This window comes from Pseudochaenichthys georgianus, chromosome 1 (genome assembly GCF_902827115.2).
Source record: "Pseudochaenichthys georgianus chromosome 1, fPseGeo1.2, whole genome shotgun sequence".
NCBI lineage: Eukaryota > Metazoa > Chordata > Actinopteri > Perciformes > Channichthyidae > Pseudochaenichthys > Pseudochaenichthys georgianus.
In genome coordinates this window covers 26,452,169-26,470,092 of record NC_047503.1, presented here as the reverse complement: position 1 = coordinate 26,470,092, position 17,924 = coordinate 26,452,169, and the positions used below count along the sequence as shown (strand labels likewise).

The 17,924-nt window shown below is 40.5% G+C and overlaps 1 protein-coding gene and 1 long non-coding RNA gene across 2 annotated transcripts in view; one reads left to right on the top strand and one right to left on the bottom strand.

Annotated features, from left to right (window-relative positions):
- Positions 1 to 4,231, top strand: part of tbc1d1 (TBC1 (tre-2/USP6, BUB2, cdc16) domain family, member 1) — a 47,260-nt gene extending 43,029 nt beyond the window's left edge. The window contains exons 24-25 of the transcript XR_011643100.1: positions 1,992 to 2,170; positions 2,664 to 4,231. The gene's annotated coding sequence lies outside the window, so the exon portion shown is untranslated. The remainder of the gene's footprint in view (positions 1 to 1,991; positions 2,171 to 2,663) is intronic.
- Positions 4,232 to 4,430: 199 nt separating this feature from the next.
- LOC117455246 (uncharacterized) lies at positions 4,431 to 14,191 on the bottom strand. Its single transcript, XR_004553070.2, has 3 exons — positions 14,104 to 14,191; positions 13,299 to 13,374; positions 4,431 to 4,892 (listed from the first exon to the last, which is right to left on the bottom strand). It is a non-coding gene; the product is annotated as an uncharacterized lncRNA (long non-coding RNA).
- Positions 14,192 to 17,924: the final 3,733 nt, after the last annotated feature.

Below are 17,924 nucleotides of genomic sequence, written 5' to 3'. Positions count from 1 at the left end.
CTTTTAACGATTGCGTAAATGTTACCTCCTGTCTAAACATGCCAGTCACTTGCTGCAGGCTTGATATGAGGTTTCAAGCATACGGTACACAATATTTAAAACATAGCCATGCATTTGTTTCTAGGAACTCCTCCTGAAGTTGAGGAAAGGCATGTTGGGGCATGTTGTGACTCGGTCTGTATGTATGTTTGCTTGTGTACACTACAGAAAAAGCAGCAACAGGAGAACCAAAAAGAATCATGAAAATACACAATGAAACATAATTTAGCATTATTTATTCGTACTTACTTATATTATATAATAACAGGTAGACGCCTTTGTTTAATGCCCGGAGTTTTTTTTATTACTTTTTGTAAGGCTGCCTTTCCTCTAATCCTGATACAGTAGTATACAATTACACAGAGCACATAAGATCTTTTCTACTTGCATTCCTAAACCTGTTTGAGGGCCTCTGAGTGCACCCAATAATCAACCAGCTGGGCAGGCTGAAGCTGCCTATTGATCAGGATGTACAATAACTAAGATTAAAGCAGTTGCATGTGATTTATACACCTTTGCTGTAAAATCATCACAAAAGCCCCCAGCTTGTATTCTTTAAATAATACACTGAAATGGTAACATTCACAAAGGTAACATTTTTCACACTCCTGCTGTAGCATGTTGTAGCTGAACAAGAGCAGTGCGGTTCAAGTCTATCGCTTAACTTCCACCCTGCTGTGTCCCAATTTAGTATATCGTACTTACCCTTATAGTTTAGTGTTTTTACAGTTTGTATACAATCAGCATACAAGCTATCCAGATCTATACGTTATATAAACAACGGGTTAAATGACAGCATGTGAACAGGTTTTTCTACCAAATCGAAATCACAGTTTCTTTTCGCTCTTTGGCCCAACATCAATGCTATACTGTACGACACTCGAGGTCTCCTAGACTTTGAGACTAAGGGCTAAGGGCTGATATACTGTCAGATCATCAATAGCATGAGGGCTCTCTCGCAGACATTTTGAGCCATTCAAGCATACTTTCCCTAATACCCTATTTCTGCATTATTTGCCTGAGGGAATTACTAACAATTCCTAGCATTGTGACGTAAAACACAGACTGAGGCAATGAACTGGAGGAGGACTGTCAGTGCTAAGCTAAATGTACAAAGAAACATAACATTATTAATAAATTGTAAAACCAGTGAAATGTGAAGAATGCAAGCTTATACTTCTGTTAAATACATACAATTGTTTACTCAATAATGCTGTATTTGACATTTTCCCCTCTTTCCATTTTGTAAGACAAGATCCTATCTCTTAAGGCCCTGACACACCAGGCCGATTTCGGCTGTTTTCGTAAATCGGAAGACGAAGCGTGTCCTGTCGCCCAAACTCAATTTGGTGTGTCCCGCACCGTCGACCGTGACACGCCTTATTTGGACTGCCTGACCCGATGCATGGCCGATTCAACATGTTGAATCGGGTCAGGCAGTCGGACCAAACAATCACTCTGATTGGCTGTTCAGCTAGCGAATCAGTGCATGAGAAGCGAAACGGAAGTGAGGGACGTAAACAAATGATTTAAGAAGGCACACACAGACTGCAATTCATTTTCATCTCATCATGGCGATCTGGAATGACGCAAATGAAGACCTGCTCATCACCTTGATCCAGGAGAGGCCAGCTCTGTACGACATCACAGAGAAAAGGTACTCGAACCGAATAGTGAAAACCGGACTCTGGCGAGAGATCGAAACGCAACTTGGTTTCTCGGGTAAAATTATCTTTTTCATCAATTGAGCTCTTTAGCAGATACTGTTGGCTTTTTATTGTTTGCCAGCGTACAGTGACGTTAACGTGAAATGTAATTTGTTATTTCAACCTTGTGTTGTGTTGCCAGCTGTTGCTAGCTGTTGCTAGCTGTGCAGTTTGGCACTGCATATAGATATGAATTGGACATGCTAACTAGCCACAATGCTTACATCGTTTATTTGTGTGTTTCAGAGAAAGAGCTGAAGAATTGGGATTCTATGCGAACCCAGTACACCCGGTACAGGAGACTTGCCCCTTCGGGTAGTTGTGGAGCACAAAGGACTGGCAGACAGCAGTGGATCCTGACCAGGTTGCAGTTTTTAGAGCCCTACACAAGAAGGAAGGAGAGTACTTCGAACCTCACCATCACGGTAACTATTTTATTTGTTGAGTACAAATAAGTGTTTCTTGCTTCTTTCATTTACAAAAACATTATTTTCATTCATTTGGTGGTTACAGTGTTAAATATAACAATAACAGAATAATATATATATTATTCTGTTATAAATTATTGATGTGCTCATCACCTTAATGTTGCAGCTGGTAAAGGAGGAGCTAATTGAAATTACATGATATACTGCTGGGTAGCTTATGCAATTCACCATGGGTTCAATAACGCTTTTATCTTAACCTATAATAATACATGATAAAATATGTCTTTATATTTTGTAGTGTTCTGAATCTTCTAGAAGTATGTCTTTAGCATCTGAATAGAGCACAATGTACCTCTCACACTTGACCACACCCCAAACTAATGGCACACACATTTCAGGGTATTGTTTTGTTATGAATGCTTAGTAAACAGTTTTAAGAAGCCATGGTATTAAATCCAACTAACTGTGAATTTATTTTAAAAAATGTAAGGAACGTCCGGTGGCTGCAGAATCAACCCCCGGTGGCACCAGCAGTGAAACCTCGACCAGCACCACCGAGGAGTCCTTCCACTTTGATGCTGAGCCCTGCACTCCCCTGGCAGAATCCACCATCTGCACCACACCGGCACCGCTCGGAGAGAGGCCAAACCCACTCAGCACTCGAAGGCCTCTGGCGAAGCGCAGGATGATGATACTAAACGAGATACTGTCTACTGCTGTTCATTGTTCAAGATTGAAATGTAAATGTGCAAGCCGTTTTTCTGCCCCTCTATTCACATGTAGCCTTTCATACGTGATGGTTTCTTCATTCTCGAACTGTTGTGGAGCAGAACTATACAGTTGCAGGATTAGTCTCAAGTACCTCAATATAATTATAGTATGTCTGCACTTTGTGCTCATTTCATCATTCATTCATGTATTTTATATTCTACTAAAACTGAATCAAACTATAAACAAGGTGGCCTGTTGGGATTAATATATATATATACAGTTGCAAGAAAAAGTATGTGAACCCTTTGGATCCTCCACACATAGCGTTGTGTGTTCCTTCCAGACAACTCAACTTTGGTTTCATCTGTCCACAGAATATTTTGCCAGTAGTGCTGTGGAACATCCAAGTGCTCTTTTGCAAACTTCAAACGTGCAGCAATGTTTTTTCTGGACAGCAGTGGCTTCCTCCGTGGTGTCCTCCCATGAACTCCATTCTTGTTCAGTGTTTTACGTATCGTAGATTCGTCAACAGAGATGTTAGCATGTGCCAGAGATTTTTTAAGTCTCTAGCTGACACTCTAGGATTCTTCTTCACCTCATTGAGCATTCTGCGCTGTGCTCTTGCAGTCATCTTTACAGGACGGCCACTCCTAGCGAGAGTAGCAACAGTGCTGAACTTTCTCCATTTATAGACAATTTGTCTTACCATGGACTGATGAACATCAAGGCTTTTAGTGATACTGTTGTAACCCTTTCCAGCTTTATGCAAGTCAACAATTCTTAATCGTAGGTCTTTTGAGCGAGGCATGGTTCACATCTGGCAATGCTTCTTAAGAATGGCAAATTCAAAACTGGTGTGTATTTTTTATAGGGCAGGGCAGCTTTAACCAACACCTCCAATCTCGTCTCATTGATTGGACTCCAGGTTGGCTGACTCCTGACTCCAATTAGCTCTTGAAGAAGTCTTTAGCCTAGGGGTTCACATACTTTTTCCACCCTGCACTGTGAATGTTTACATGGTGTGTTCAATAAAAACATGAAAACATTGTTTGTGTGGTATTAGTTTAAGCAGACTGTGTTTGTCTATTGTTGTGACTTAGACGAAGATCAGAACACATTTTATGACCAATTTATGCAGAAATCCAGGTAATTCCAAAGGGTTCACATACTTTTTCTTGCAACTGTATATATATATATATATCTGCATTATTTGATCCCACTTTATGCTTTGTTCTTGCTGCTTGTTTTATACTGATTTTATATCTTATTTCTTACTGATGTAAAGCACTTTGAACTGCAATCCCCTGTATGAAAGGTGCGATACAAATAAAGTTATTATTGGATGGATGTTTCTCTGTTCATTCTCCCATTATCCTCCTCAATCTGCCTAGAAGTATTTTAATGTTATAGCTGTTACTATAAACAATACTAATGCTAGGGCTGCAACTGACAGTTATGTAGGCACATTGTTATTGTTTCTTATCGCTGTGTGATTAAAAGAACACAAATAGCAGGATCGGCAATGCAAAACTTTATTTCGCACCTTCATACACACATAACACAACATTAGAATGAGCTTTTATCAATGCCTACATGATGATAACCTGTCAACATGACATTAATACAGAGCGGGCAGAACCCAAATCTAGCTCCAGTGCCGCACGAAACGTGTTTTCGATGGACGAGAGTGAAAATGGAACGCACACGCCATTTGTTGTTTGTTTATATCACGGTCTGTTCTTCTTCTCTGTTTTCCGGTTGTTGCCTCTTTTGAATGACTAATACACACTACCGCCGCCTGCTGGTAAGGAGAGTTATTGCCACTCACGCACTGAAGTCTTTGCGGTGTGTTCCCGTGCGACACATGGCCAAGACGCAGGAGAACACGGCGACGCAACAGCCGGCGTCGGCGAGTCCTCTGGTGACTGCTTGGTGTGTCAGGGCCTTAAAAGCCTGCAACTTTTGGGTCATGCTGTCATCAGCGCTGTTTCCAAACACAGCAGTTGTTCTGTGAAAACACAATGTGCACCAAAAATCAGACGGACAGAATTAGGGAATATAGTGGACCATTGAGCAGCTAAAGAGCCAAGTATTTCCTTTAAGAGCTGGTAAAGTCCAAAAAGTTAAAGAGTTAAAAAGAAAAGGAGTATTGGACTATCATCAGGTAGAAACACGACTCTAAATAACCATTTTACTCTGTAACTGCTTTATGTGTAAATAGGCAACTGTTTGCTCAAATGTTCCCTATATGAAAATAAAAGTTGATTTTATGTCAGTCATGTTAACATTTAGTATAAAAATGCCCTAAAAATGGCCAAAAACCAGTAAATGTAAGTTGAAAGGCTCTATATGGCACCAAATACTGATATTCTGAACAATCTGTGTTGTTGTATTTGCTGTAAAGTGTCTCTACTGTAGGCTATTTTTATTATATGTACAGCACTTTGGCTCGACCAAAAATTGTTTATAAATGTGCTATATAAATAAAACTTGATTTGATTTGAAACAACAATATGCTCTGTAAAGGTAAAGTAATGGCATCCATAAAGGGAAAAACAATGTTCATTTAACAGTACACTCAAAAATCAATGTTTATTAAGTTCAAGATACCTTTTTAGTATGCCCAATGTAGTTGCTTTTCCAGTGTGAACAGTAAATATACAGAACCTGCTCATAAATTCAACTTTATTCAGGTCATCCAGGGGGTTAAATATCATATTGTCACATGAAGGTGAAGTGCTTACACAAATGTATGTTAGCTAACAACTCCCTGACAGCTCCAGAAATGTTGCCCTGTAAATGAACTTTCACCTGCCATTAAGGTGAGGGCAAGTTATCAGACGTTCCCGACAGGGATCAACAAAAGAACCGCATTGTTATGAACCCTGATTCATGCTGTCAGTAAACCCTGCTTTAAAAACATGGATCAAGTCTGGAATCCAAACCAAACACTACTTCTTGATAGAGATTTCCATGATGCAGCAACAAAAGGAGTCAAGTTCTTTTCAGAAGCTAGAAGCCGGCCACGCCCTCCTGTAATAAAGATACCGATCAACATGGAAACTGCATGACTGCTTGATACGGCCACACCCTGCAGAACACCACCACCATCCTCAGGCTTGATGCTGCTAATCTGTAAGGATCTCTTAGGCACTTATGTAGATTTTTTTTAAAGCAACATAACTCTTCATAACCTAGCTACCCTGCCCATGTCGTGCGTGTCTGCTTTAAAGTCTCAGGTACCATGCAGTGTCGTAATAGCTCAAATGTTGTGTGTGCACTTGCTGTTAAAGGTTAAAGGTCACCTATTATGCAAAATCCACTTTTTCATGTATTTTATACATAACCATGTGTCCCCCCTGTAAAGAGATTCTGAAAGTTTCAGGAAAAAAGATTCTCTCTCTTTTTGTCCTGATCCATTTCTATAAAAACCTGTCTGAAAATGAGCTGATCACATTTTGGCCACTTTATGATGTCATAACGAGTGTTTGGCTTATCACCTGAATCTCCTCCTAGAGCACCATTGTGTTCTTTTTACCCAAATATCTCTCAGAGGGGCGTGGGGAGTGGCTCCTTATTTTCATCTAAAAGTAACAGACAGAGAATCAGCACTTTTGAAACAGGGCTGAAACAGAGGGGTTGATGGGATGCTACAATGGGTGATCTGTTTGGTGTTTGGAGCCAAACACTTCAGAGACATGTCTTGTATATATCTGAGACCTATAATATATTGATTAAAAAACGGTAAAATAGGGGACCTTTAAAAAAAAGTCGGGAACATGGTTGAGTTCAGGAATGACAGAGCCTGTTAAAAGTTGAAAATCAGCCTCCGTTGACAGATTTTCTTAATTCTCTGGTTGAGTGAACCGAGAGGGAGCAGGATCAGCCGCCGAGCGAGTGCCGCCTACACTGTGTGTGTAAACAGTGTATGTGTTCAGTGAGTGTGCCCACAGTGAGTGTGTTAATGTGTCTCTTTCTGCAGGGCTGAGCAGACTACCAGGGATTTTAACGCTGCCAGGAGTTTTATTTGTTGTACTTGGAATATGTGTACTCTTCCTCACTCCACCTCAGGCCCTGCCCCGCCCTACTCGGAGCCCCACCACATCACGAATCCTCCTACAACCATGACCCAACACAGTCAGAGGGATGTATCTGCCGTCCTGCCCCATCTCTCTCTCTCTCTCTCTCTCTCTCTCTCTCTCTCTCTCTCTCTCTCTCTCTCTCTCTCTCTCGAAATCCAGCCTCTCCAGGTTGCTGGAGGGGTGTGTGTAGCTCCGTCAGTTTCTGCAGTAGATGTTCAGTGATACCTGGAGGCTGCTTTCTATCCTCCTGGATCCATCTTTTTATGTTCTCATTATGTTCTGTTAACATATACTTCAGGTGTGTCTGTCCAGCCTGAAGGATCACTCTTCTGTAGAATTCCCACTAAGGGGATCCACAAAGTTGGTAGGAGTCATCCTCTGGGAACCATGACGAGCTTTACCAAATGTCATTGCAATCAATTGAATGGTTTTTGAGAAATGTAAGTCTGGACCAAAGTGTTTGAGCGACTGCCAGACATCCCTTTATACGGTGGCTTTCATTATCAGCTGACCTTCACAGACCAATACATACTCACTTCATCCTTCTGTGGGGTGTATACAGTAATTAAGGGGGATGTAATCATTAATGATGCTTTGTTTAAATACAGCACATCAAGCGCTGAGATGAGAGTGCAGTGGTCCGAACAAAAGGTCACAGTGTCAATAACTTATCATAAAGCACTACTGCAGCACTAAATCATGATAAGAAGCTACTTTACCTGAAGCATCCGGATAATCCAGAAGAAGGCCATAAAGTCAGCTCCTGATTATACTGGACCTGTTGCTCTCACTGTACCTTTAGTCGGACATCAGTCTTAAAAAAATCAACTAAGGTTCTCGAGTGATTTTAGCCACAGTAAGGTAAAGAAAGCTTTTTTTAAACTACTGGCTGCGCCTAACATTTAATTTGTAATCCTTTTTATTTCTTTGTATGTATTTCTTATGCTTGACTACTACGATTATTTACTGCACACTATTTATTTTCATCACACACTGCCATACTGCTAGTGACGCGTAAAGTATGGAGCTCATTTCCTGCCATAACTCAACAAACTAAACACGTTTTACAAATGCCTTATGATTCACTAATACAACATTTGCAAATACAAAACACCATCGACAAACTAATGCATTTAGTTTTGCAAATAAAAAATTTGTACAAACACATTCCATTTTTCTAATAAATCATGTTTCAGAGACAAATTCATTTTAGGTTTTACAAGTACAACACTTTTTTTTCTACGAGTACAAAAAATAAATCCTACAGAGACAAACAAATATCACGTGACTTTTGGCAGGAATATTCCGCCATGGTAAAGCCCTTGAATCTTGAACCCCTGCTTTACATGTGTTTCTCAAACGTGCACAATCCTGTCCTGTCTCATTGGCGCTTCAAGAAGAGCATTGACTTTGTTACCTTTCAAAGATCTAATCAATGTTTTACAGTTTCTCAGAATAGTTTCACACATATCCTGTTAAAGTTTCTAAGAGATGGTTCAGGTGGATTTTTTTTCTGCATTGCACTCTGTGTGTGGTGAGTCAGTTGGCTCTTTTTCATGGAGAGACAACACATCTTTTTCAAAGAAACGTCAAAGTCTTGGCAAGGAAATTGCACATAAAACCCACGCTGTGCATTTCAACACCGTGTGTGTGTGTGTGTGTGTGTGTGTGTGTGTGTGTGTGTGTGTGTGTGTGTGTGTGTGTGTGTGTGTGTGTGTGTGTGTGTGTGTGTGTGTGTGTGTGTGTGTGTGTGTGTGTGTGTGTGTGTGTGTGTGTGTGTGTGTGTGTGTGTGTGTGTGTGTGTGTGTGTGTGTGTGTGTGTGTGTGTGTGTGTGTGTGTGTGTGTGTTAATTAAGAGGACTTTTGGTATGAATACACACCGACATTATCCAGACATTTTTTATTAACAGGACAGGGTCGGTGTCCTGCTAATAAATCCAAATTCTAAAAGCGTAGAAGTGTTTCTATAGGTGTAGAAAGCTTAAAGACCCACAAAAAAAAATACCTTTTTATCCACAAAAACCAGAAATTGTGTATTTTCTGTGTGTCAGAACAGCGCTCATACAGCTGGTTTTTGGTATTGCACCCGCTCATAAATATTCACACAGAAGGAGCTCTGATTGGCTGACTGCCGGATGGTCCTGACAATTCATGTTTCTGTGAAAAATGTTGTGTGTGTAATAATAATAATAATAACATAGTAATAATAATTAATATTATTATTATTATGTTATTAATATTATTATTATTATGTCTAATACTACCTACATTTCATTGCAGTTTGGAGATGTAATTATCAGGCTTTTGTTTAATACTATATTATATCATTATTATATCATTATATCTAATATTTCTATAATTTCATTGCACCTTTACGTTAAGGTACTCAGTGTTTTAGGAGTCCATATCGGTCTTTGTCTCAAGACCACTTCTTTGAGGTTTTGTCTTTGAATTGACTGCATTTTACCATTGTATTGTTTCGTTCTTAGACAAGGCTGAATTTATTCCAAGACTGCTCAAGATCTTAACTGCGGGGATATTACATAACTTCCATTGTCAAATGTAATTGTTTATTTGTTATTTATTGTTATTGGATATAAAAATGCATGCCCAACATACAGTACACCACCTTGTGCCCTTAGTAAAAATGTGGATTTTGTTTTGTCAAATTAGTCCTTCAATATAAATAAATGCTCACAAAATGGTTCAGAAATGTAAAATCAGGATATACATATCTCTCTCCGCACACATATCTATCATTGCACACATAAATGTGTATTGTTTTATATAAATCTGAACAATTCCACATTTATCCACATTTTTTATCAACACATGAATATTTATTGCTTTTCATGTATAAAGTGCTCTGCATTTCATACAAAAAAAAGGTGAGTTTGTGAATGCAGATTGAATAGTTTCTGTATAAATGTAACAACACAAAATATATCTTTAATGGAAATTGCTAACACTTTAATTAAAATACTTGTGGATATCTATTACAAACATTCTTGTGTGGATCAAAAACATTTTTAGAAATAAACCACATTTGTGTAGATAGACATTTATATATAAATCCTAATTCAAAGCATGATTGAACAACTTGTGCACCTTTGTACATACAGTTTATGCTTTAATACTGTTATCTAGAGTGACGTGGTACATTGTTTACCACTATTTAAGTACACTGTAAAATGTTTGGCTGTAAAATTACAGTAATTTACTGGCTACTAGTTGCATGGATTTCACAGTAATTTACTGTCAATATTTCACAGTAATTGACTGTAAATATTTCACAGTAATTTACTGTATATATTTTATAGTTAATTAGAATAACAGTACAACTAAATACTGTGACTTTACAGTTGCCATGCCCATGGAATTACTGTGATATAGCAGTACAGAGCTGTGGTATTATGGTACCTCGCTGTACATAAATTACAGTAATTACCTGTATGTTCACACTATTACTGTAGAAGTAATGCAACACAGTAGCCAGTAATTTACTGTAAATATACAAATCTAAATAATACGATAATATATTGTAAATTTGACTGGGATTGTACCATAACTACACAATTCAATCAGCTCAATCAACAAAGAAAAAGCCCATTTTAACTTTGTATTACTCCATTGAAGTGCAAAGTACATTTCACAGTGTCTTGGAAATGTTGTTACGGCCCCAACCTCTACTCCGCGGTAGTGGCTGGTGCTGAGACCCACAACATGAAAGAATACACGCAGTAACCGGTACTTGGTAACGAGCATTTATTGACAATCAGCCGTTTGCTCACACAAGCGAAACGGGAAACAAAAAGAGGTCTGGAGGAGTGGCCAAAAGGAACAAACAGAAGGAGGGAACCCGAGCCAGCCACACCACGGGCCGTAGGACCCAGAGCTCCCCCGCCTAACCAGAAATCAAATATAAACCATGTGGGAAACAAAATAAAGTCGCGAAAACTGGACTACTAGGTCCTCCAGGCTAAACATAAACACATCTGCAAAAATATGGCCTGCAGCTCAAAATGGCAAAGAGGTATTCTAAGGACAGTGTCTCCGGCGTTAGGATAGGCGAGACATCCTTCTCCTCCAGCTTTTTTTTATATATAGACACGGCTGAGTGGAATTTGGAACACCTGGGCAGAGGCGGAGCCAGGGGCAGACCAGGTGTACCTGGGCAGAGGCGGAGCCAGGGGCAGACCAGGTGCACCTGGGCAGAGGCAGAGCCAGGGAGACAGAAAACAAGGAGGGGAGCACTTAACACATGTCTACACAGACATCCACTCAAAGTCAACAGGCTTGTTTGAGACAAGCAAGACCTGCGCAGACCTGCGCAGTTGCGATCAACGTCTTGCTAGTGCGTTGCATGATGGTTAGTCATTTTGTCCGACTTGCTCTGGAGGCTCGCCCACATGAGACTTTGAAATCTCGCGGGACAAAGACGCCCGCAGCCTTGAGAGCGAGGCGAGGCGAGTTGGCGCAGTTGCTCTCCACGAGCTGCGGAAGCTAAATGCTTGATGGGAAACGGCTCGCTGGTATCTCGAGCTGAGCGCTCATTGGTGGTTTTTACCACGTGCTGCTGATGAAACTCTCCAATTGGCTGGCAAAAGTTTGTTGTTGTTTTGTGTCAGTTTTACGTCGCCACATCCATTCCCATTTGTCATCATTGTTCCACAATGTTTATCATCATGAAATTAATATCTATATATTTTATACTATACTGCTTACCGTTTTCATACTTTATATATCTTAGCATATTCATACACACTGTTCATACTGCTCACAGGCTGATATCTAGTGTATTCATACCCCACTGTTTATTCATCATTCAATTAATTTTATATGTTATTCTGTAGATTGTGTACATTACTTTCCACTTCACTGGTTGTTGCACCTGGTTAGAAGCTAAACTGCATTTCGTTGTCTCAGTGTCTGTAATATGTGCAATAACAATAAAGTTTCTCTTTAAGTTAAACCAAATCATTAAAATAAAATCTATTGTAATGTAATGATTTGGTTTAACCTTATTTATTGAATACATCATTTAAAATGGCAAGATTAAATCAAATTACATCCATGTTGTACACATCATAAAGCTTAAAGTGGCAGCTAAAGAATTAACACAGCAGCAGGTCTGTTCAATTCATGCTCATAAAGCTTCATGTGTGCGGATCTGAAGGGACTGATCATTTGTAGCCTGTCCACCTATCAGTTTGGCAAACATTAACCTGTTAAACCCCGAGCCTGTTTTTCAGGTTTCAGGCTCGAAAATGACATTCCCAGAACAAATGACTATAACTTCACTTCTAAAATGTTTATATGAATAATTGTTGTTGTCAAAGCAAGGTTACATCTGTGAGTTGGATGTAGAGGTGTCAGAATCAATATAGATTTTTCTGTGTCAGAGTAAATTCAGATGGAACATAGCAAAAAAATGTAAATCACTGTCTCCGCCTAAAGAAAACCCATTACTTATAGTGAAGACCAGGGGTTAAGTTGGGATTTGATATGTGGGGGGGCTGTGTTTTTTTCATATATTTATGATGCCCAATCCTAAAGCAACTGCTCCTGTATTAGATGCACTATTTCATGCCACCAATCGAGAAAGTAAACATAGAAAGTATGTCAAATAGACCGTCTTTTTATTAGTATTATTTAACTGGAATGAATTTACATTTGAAATTATTAATATATACACAAACATTTTTCACAAATTACAGACCTTCAAATTTCCATTTTAAGTCAACATTTATCTGCACACTTAATCAAGAACATTAAAAAACAACTATGTGAGTACAGAAACATATTATCTGAATTGATTGAGGAATGAAAGTCCACATCAATATAAGCAGTTCAACAACATTATTGTATGTACGACCAGCTACTTCATCAAATCCCCGATGGGCTGATAGGGGGAAGCCTGTGTAGTCGTGCATCTTTGTCTACAGGCTAAATGGTCTGCAGACCTTCTGGTAGCTACCCACTTCCTCACATATGTTGTGGGGTCCCAAGAGGTAAGAGGAGGTCCAACCATTTGAATGAACATTAGAGCAGAGACATTTTGAGTTTTCAGTTGTGAGCGCATTGATGTTACAACTGCATTAATGTCTGAGAAACCCCTCTGACACTCTGCACTGCTCACAGCAATGGTTCACTGCTCACAGCAATGGTTCACTGCATTCTTAAGCTTTAGAAGGGACATGTGCATCGGCACACTGGCATTCTCCTTAAAGTCCTTAAAGTAAATGTAGGATAATTAACAAAGGAACTTATGGTGAATAAATAAAAGATACAAATGGCTTTGACACGCTAAGTAGCAGTGATGTCTTGCATACCTTTTAAAGAAGTCTGTAAGTTTCCTCCTTTTTGCTTCACTCGTTTCTGCATCATGCCTTACTTTAAACTCTGAAACTTTCAAAGAGAAAGGAAATAAATATATGCATATCTCAGCTTTATGCACTCACATACATAGCATCAGGCTGGGGCCAGTTATTTCATGAGAGGGGTACAATAAAAGCGGGTTAAATTGACAAAGACAGTATAAAGTAATTTTGTAAAATAAACATAAAATACAATAATTGGTATTTGTTTTGGTAAATTTAAGTGACAATTTCATTAAAAAACATAAACAGTATTTGCTTTTATAAGGTAATGAACAGTTTAATCTCCACTGTACATCCGGGTCTCTGATTTGATTTAATTCCAATAAATCGTAATATTGTAACCTTTTTTTGGAGGGGAGCCATAGGGGGGTACCTGGTCAGTGTTACGGGGGCACTGGCCCCTGTTTGCCCCCCCCTAGAACCGCCCCTGCCTAGCATGGTTTAGGAAACGGGCGCTCTGCACGGAGGAACCGCAGCAGAGTCCCGCGGGAGGTGCTGCGGTGTAAAGCTCACGATCGGAGCAGAGACACACGTTCACTGACAAAGCCGACAAACTATAGCTGGTCGCAGAGATCTGCTATTCTAAAATAAAGTCAACAATATCGACCATTGGCTGGTGTATTTCTCTTAGTTTAAGAAACGCTTGATTTGATCAAAAGTTAGTTAAAACAAAAAAACGTTATTTAACTTAATGGTAGTCGAACGTAAAACCAGAATATCAGACGAATTCATGTTAAGAAACCTGTCAGCGTATTACCTATTTTTCTCCACACTTTTTCCCGGATTCACCGGTCACTCTGCTGGCTGTCTGTGTGACTGACGGAAGAGACTGTGTGGTCGCCGATCAGCCAAGTAGATTTGAAGAAAATAAAGAAAGGGGAAACCGGCGAAAAATTTGAAAAGTGGAAGTCATCGTCGCGTCATCTTATTTATGTTCCCTACAGCTAGAAAGAGTGTTTTATTGATTTTTGTATTATTAAGAACCTTAAACATATAGAAAGAAAGGTTTTAACATGTATATATTTTTTGTGTAGACATATGATATAGGCATGCTGCATACATTGTTAACATATGCGAGGGGCATGACGTCAGAGCATTTTCCTATGTGCCGGTGCTTAGCCCCGGACAGCCCCGGCCCAATTTAACCCCTGGTGAAGACCAACCTTGAATGATGGGTTAGTAGCCTAAAAGCTTTAGGAATCCAAAGTATAACATATAATAAGTACCCTGTATCAAGATTGAGGCAAAACAAGTGACATTTGACCTTTTTAGAGAGGTTTATGTAAATAAAGTCCAGGCGGAATAAGCTTTGGGCACATTTGGTTCCATCACTGCCATTTGACCTTTTTCAGGTACCAGACTATAAAAAATATTGTATTACATTGAATCATCACTATAGGTATTCATTCCACCCTAAAAAAAAATAATTCTTAAAAAAATGTTTAAAATATGTTTGTGTGTGAGTGTGTGTGTGTGTGTGTGTGTGTGTGTGTGTGTGTGTGTGTGTGTGTGTGTGTGTGTGTGTGTGTGTGTGTGTGTGTGTGTGTGTGTGTGTGTGTGTGTGTGCGCGTGTGTGTGTGTGTGTGTGTGTGTGTGTGTGTGTGTGTGTGTGTGTGTGTGTGTGTGTGTGTGTGTGTGTGTGTGTGTGTGTGTGTGTGTGTGTGTGTGTGTGTGTGTGTGTGTGTGTGTGTGTGTGTGTGTGTGTGTGTGTGTGTGTAGCTGTGTGTGTAAGTGTAGCTGTGTGGGTATGTAAGTGTAGCTGTGTGGGTATGTGTAAGTGTAGCTGTGTGTGTATGTAACTGTACCAACGCACTATACAATAAAACTACACTGTAGGTCATTGTGTGTAGGTGTACTTGCACAATAAAAAAAACCGGAAACATAGGTAACATTTGACTCCAACTGGGGCAGATTTATTTCAAACATTTTACCAACACACTATAGGCATGTAAAAACAAACATTTTACCAACGTACTATACAATAAAACCACACTGTAGGTTTGGAAAAACAACAAATATTTTACCAACACACTATACAATAAAATCACACTAGGTATATAAAAACAACAAGTATTTTTTTTTAAATAAACACTCAAAATGTTATACCTACCTGAACTTTATACCTACCTGAATGTTCCAGTATTTAGGTCGTGCCACTCCCTGAAACAGTTCCTTTTGACAGTGAAGCACAGAGGGACCTGGCACTTCCTGCAGTACACAGGTGTCTTCACCCTTTTGAGTCCAGCATCTAGCCACCTCCTGCAGTTCTTCCTGACCTTGGTGGCATCTTCCCCATAATACTCGGGCATGCATGTGAGTGGTGGAGGAGGGGGTAGTGGAGGTGCAGGGCCTTCAGCAGGGCCTTCAGCAAACTCCAACAATTCTGCAGCAAGCTGCTCCCTGAAAGGGTGTGTGGCTGTGTCCTGCTGGGATCACACCTCATCTAACAAATGTGGAAAAACAAAGAGATTAGATTAATTCACTGGTTTATACAGGATAATATTGGACTATAAATGAATAATATTACACCAAATAATATATATAAATAAGTATATTCATTCACTGGCCATTCATTTAGAAAATGTAACTCCAAAAAGACAAGTAACACTATTTAGCATTTTGGCTAATCATTCCTGTTGGCTAAGCTAACACTGTGATGCAGTTCCACCAAATAGTCTAGGGCAGTGGTTCCCAAACGGTGTGCCGCGGCACACTGGTGTGCCGTGAGGCAAGTCCGGGTGTGCCGTGGGATTTTGTGACAACCATACGTTATTATTGCAATATACAACTACACAGAAATAATAATTTTTGTATTTACTATAGGCCTATCGGTACTTTGTAGGTTTATATGTACGTAATCTGCGCGACTTGCGCGTCCACATCTCCACGTGCAGTGCTGCATAAACATGGCTGAGTCAGCGATAACTTTCGAGGGGTGGAGGTATGCCCATTACTTTGAGTTCGTCCGAGGAATAGACAGGAATGTGACGATGAGGTGCAAACTGTGTCCAGGCCAGAAGCTGTTATCCACTGCTGTAAACACCACGTCAAACCTCAACAAACACCTGCAAAGAACACATGCTAAGGTGAAGCTACCGCACACGCTATTTGTTGTTTTGTTTATATCACGTAGTTCTTCTTCTCTGTCTTCCGGTTGTTGCCTGTTTTGAATGACAAATACACACTACCGCCGCCTGCTGGTAAGGAAAGTTATTGCCACTCACGCATGCGCAGTTCGTACGTGCTTGGCGAGTAAAGTAACGAGTTACTTTATGTAGATAGTAACGAAGACGAAGTAGTGTAATATATTACATTTTTTTAGTAACGACCCCATCTCTGGAGTTGGCGTTCTCTACTCTGATTTACATGAAGAACAACAGGAGGTCACGGCTCTCTGTTGAACAGGACTTGCGAGTGGCCCTCTCCTCAGTGCCACCAAGGATTACAAAATTCTGCGTGCCCCGACAGGCACATGTATCTCACTAATTTGTAAGTCGGCAACAATATTTACAATAGCACATGTTTCAATGCTGATTGCTGAAATGTTACATTTATAATTTGTAGTTCAGGACCATGGAAAATGCAGCTTCCTTGCATTGACAGTTCTCTGTGCTGAGTTTCTGCTGAGTTTCCTTTGCCTCATTTTTAATGTTGTGACCTGTCTGGTTTCAATGAGTGTGTTGCTGTTTTGATGAAGCCTAATTTGATACAGTTTCAAATTAATTTCTGAAATATTTCGTTAATAAATATGTCATGAGTAATATAGTTGTCTTTGTCACATTTTATTTCCATCCATCCATCCATCTTCTCCCGCTTATCCGTGGTCGGGTCGCGGGGGTAGCAGTTCCAGCAGAGAGCCCCAAACTTTCTTTTCCCTGGCGACATCAACCAGCTCTGACTGGGGGATCCCAAGGCGCTCCCAGGCCAGCGAAGAGATATAATCCCTCCACCTGGTCCTAGGTCTACCCCTTGGTCTCTTCCCAGCTGGACGTGCCTGGAACACCTCCCTAGGGAGGCGCCCAGGTGGCATCCTAACTAGGTGCCCGAACCACCTCAACTGGCTTCTTTCGACGCGAAGGAGGAGCGGCTCAACTCCGAGTCCCTCCCTGATGACCGAACTTCTCACCTTATCTCTAAGGGAGACACCAGCCACCCGGCGGAGGAAACCCATCTCGGCCGCTTGTATCCGCGATCTCGTTCTTTCGGTCATGACCCATCCTTCATGACCATAGGTGAGGGTAGGAACGAAAATGGCCCGGTAGACAGAGAGCTTTGCCTTCCGGCTCAGCTCCCTTTTCGTCACAACGGTGCGGTAAAGCGACTGCAATACCGCTCCCGCTGCTCCGATTCTCTGGCCCATCTCACGCTCCATTGATCCCTCACTCGAGAACAAGACCCCGAGATACTTGAACTCCTTCACTTGGGGTAAGGACTCATTCCCTACTTGGAGTGGACAGTCCATCGGTTTCCTGCTGAGAACCATGGCCTCAGATTTGGAGGTGCTGATCCTCATCCCAGCCGCTTCACACTCGGTTGCGAACCGATCCAGTGAGTGCTGAAGGTCGCAGACTGATGAAG